This window comes from Siphateles boraxobius, unplaced genomic scaffold (assembly GCF_051911475.1).
Source record: "Siphateles boraxobius isolate OS27281-9 unplaced genomic scaffold, OSU_SipBor_1 207, whole genome shotgun sequence".
Lineage (NCBI taxonomy): Eukaryota > Metazoa > Chordata > Actinopteri > Cypriniformes > Leuciscidae > Siphateles > Siphateles boraxobius.
In genome coordinates, this window is record NW_027508819.1 from 493269 (window position 1) to 496913 (window position 3645).

At 38.0% G+C, this 3645-nt stretch overlaps 1 long non-coding RNA gene across 1 annotated transcript; it reads right to left on the reverse strand.

Moving 5' to 3' along the window:
* Window positions 1-1243: 1243 nt before the first annotated feature.
* LOC143745596 (uncharacterized) lies at window positions 1244-2768 on the reverse strand. Its single transcript, XR_013206029.1, has 3 exons — window positions 2628-2768; window positions 1524-1895; window positions 1244-1340 (listed from the first exon to the last, which is right to left on the reverse strand). It is a non-coding gene; the product is annotated as an uncharacterized LOC143745596 (long non-coding RNA).
* Between the last annotated feature and the right edge of the window lie 877 nt (window positions 2769-3645).

Consider the following 3645-nt stretch of genomic DNA (forward strand, 5'->3'; position numbering starts at 1 on the left):
AGTTAAAAAAGAATAATCAAACATTCGCTCACTTTTAATGATGCCCAGATATCATTAAAACCTTTTTCATTAATGGAGTCAGATGAATAACGAGTTAATACATATGAGGAAATGTATTCCATTTAATCTTCTTGTGTTGCGTAAAAGGAAAGACCGTAACGCGCAGAGACCTTCACCTGTATTATTGGAAGACCGCCATTGGACCGATAGTCAGGCTTTCACATGGCTACTCGATGTGCAACTGACCAATAACAGTTGAGTATTCCAGCAAGCCGTGTGTTAATGTGGTGTGTATTCTTCTCACTTTAGGTCCTGCGTCCATTTGGGCTGAAAGACCGAACCAAACCAAAGCCGGACTGTAACCTACTGGCCTACATGACAGACTCAAACTGACACCTACTGGCATGGATGCTGCATCACCTAGAATTTAAAGTGTGGAGGTGACTCCATGTCTCCATCTCTTGTGAGTGGATATCATTTAAAACATTCTTAAAAGAACTGCTCATTTCTTCTGAATTTATAGTATTGATTGTTCTTGTAGTAAGTAATATTGTTGTAATCCTGTTAATGTATGTACAGTATAAATTGCAAACATGCTTGTGTTGGGCAAGTGTTTACAGGTTATATACATTTTAGAGGAAGTAGATGCTGTGTATTTAAAGGTATTTAAAGTCAGCTATTTTTCATCTAAAATTGCTGTTTTTTTATTTGTAAATTAGCAACTACATTTTTTAACCATTGCACAGCACCACTTTATCACCAATAATTTTGTATAACTTTGTAGTTTATTGTTTTATGTCACACGTAGGAACAAATGCAAGTTTATATTTTCTTTCAGATTATGTAATTTCTGTAATAAAGTCTGTATCATAGAATGATAACTTCTTTCTGTTGTTATTTTGTAGATGTTTGTTGTAACTAAATGGCTTAAATGTAATTCAAGATAATTTAGTAAAACTGCAGTTTTACTATAGTATTACTACAATATAACTGTAGTAAAACCATGGTACCAAAACCATGGTTTTTAAAAACCATTGTTCGCACCAAAATACCATGGTTACTACAGTCGTAGTTAACTACAGTTTTACTATAGTAAAACCATGGTTGATTTTCATAAGGGTTGTGACAGAAAGTGAGAGGGAGTATATACGAGGTGTGATCAGCAAATAGCTGTGGGTGAAATTCTGCAGCCACTTCTACAGAAGTGACCCCCACCCCACCCCACCCATAAAGTTCTTCTTACCATTCATTGTAACCACAACTATGTCCTGCGATGACACTGGACGATCCTCGTAGACAACCGCATATTGTCTCTGGCATCTCCAAATGTACAAGACGCTCTTGAAAAAAACAAAAAAACACATGGATGAGAATTAAAGAATAACATTTATTTACTGGCAACTATTTTTAAACCAGATGTACTTGATGGCTTCATCAACCTATCAGAAAACAGTATTTAGTTTTTCAGGTGATAACTGGAATTAACAAGTCTGAGAATGAGACTTTCAAAAACTACAGCTTACCACACTGGGTTAGAACCCTCTCCACAACACGAGTTGTGGCAGGCAACGGACGAAAAAATGCACGTGTCATTCAATCCCTGTTGTGGAACACTTGACCTCGGTGGACCCTGACATCACACTGGCCACAGAAGAATGGGTGTGGTCGGCAGTCACAACAACGGATAACGGCTGGACCGTTTCCACACTGTTGGCAGATCCGAGTTGCCGCATGTTGTCGAGCCACCATGGTGTTGACCAGTCGGGGTCTCTCTTTCTCCCATCACCCTGATATGAGGCTCTTTCGGGTCGACCAGTCTGTTGAGGCTTGAAGTGCCGTTTCATCCTCATGTATGTCCTCACCCAGTGAGCGTTTAAGCTCTTGAAGGAAGGACTCTGTTGAAACAATGCACAATATTTAAATAACAGTAGTTTATTATAACAAAATAGAATGGCATTAACAATGGCCATTTTATAATAAATGAACATACTGTTTAGCTGCTCTTTATAAAGATGTCTATCAATGTAAGCAAATATCATTTGGGAATTACCCGTCTTTCGAATATCTGGGTATTGTGTTAAAAGGTGCTCCACGCATTTTACTTATCATTGTTTACAGGCCTCCACAATACTCTCTCACTGAATATAAACCCAACAGATCACTCAGATCATTAGGATCACATCAGCTTGAAACACAGAGGCTTCACTCTAAGCTTGGCGAGTCTGCTTTAGCTACTATGCTGGAACAGCTTCCAGAAGAGATCAGATGTGCTCCTACAGTAGTCACATTCAAATCCAGACTCAAAACACTTCTGTTTAGCTGTGCATTTACTGAATGAGCACTGTGCCACTGTTCGTCCGACTGTTTGCACTGTATTTTATTTTATGTTTTAATTACTCTGATTTCATTTGATTATTTCTGTATTTTATCTTTTATTCTAAACTGTTTTAATTATTCTGATTTCTTTTGATTGTTTTAATTTCTTCTATGTGAAGCACTTTGAATTACCATTGTGTATGAAATGTGCTATATAAATAAACTTGCCTTGCCTTGCCTTGTTTCGAACCAGTGCAGTCAAAATAAAGAACACACCTGCAGTAACAGAAGGAAAGTCACTGGTCACTTACCCACTGGTTTCCGGAGCCCTGACATGAGAGTAGGGCTGAAACGATTACTCGAGTTACTCGATTACAAAAATTCCTCGAGGCAAAAACTCTGCCTCGAAGCCTTGTTAAATTCCTATGACGCGCACTATACACGCACTATACGCGCACTATACACGCGGCGCAGGGATTTGATTGTTTCACACGGACCGTTTATTCACACGGACCTGTTCAGGAAGCATAAATTTTGAATTTAGTTGGCGCGATGGCGGAGAATAAATATGTAAATAAACGACAGGAATTGTCTAAAGTGTGGGATCATTACACACTTAATTCACTTAATACACTTAACTCGCTGAAACAAGGTAACGTAGTCTAAGCCTATTGATGTTCGCTGATTTTAATCCCATACCGTATTTGTAGCGATGTCGTGATGCGGTTTGACTAGATATGATTTTTAGCTTTGATGACATTTTTAAGTAGTAAACGTAACTATCACGTTCAATGGCAAGAGTATAGCCTAAAAAAAGAACCCCTTCACACACACACACACGCCAGTCAGACCGATTGCAGCAATGCATCACATATGCTTAAACTTTTATATAGCCACGCAACAATAATTTCAGCATGCATTCACTGTTACACACCGGGACGTGATGGAGGAACTCATATTGTATTGCAGTCTTTGCGAGACCTTGTTTGTATTTCACGTCTGCCAAATACAGACAAAAACAAAAAATTAAAGTCCCCAGCCTGTTGGTTTTTAATAAAGATTCGGAGTACTCATTTTTCAGTTAAAACGCACAGAACAAAAAGTGCGTCAGCTTTTACTGCGTGTTCAACAACAAGTCACGTTACAGCTCTTCTTCAGCGTTAAACTACCAGAACACATAAATATGCTTAGATGCTTACTTGCAGTATATATATACTTATAGTATATAACTTATAACAGCTTTAACTGAAATAGACACAAGTTTAATATAACTATTCTGTTAATAAAACACACACAAAAAAATATCCGATTAATCGATCGACTAAGTGC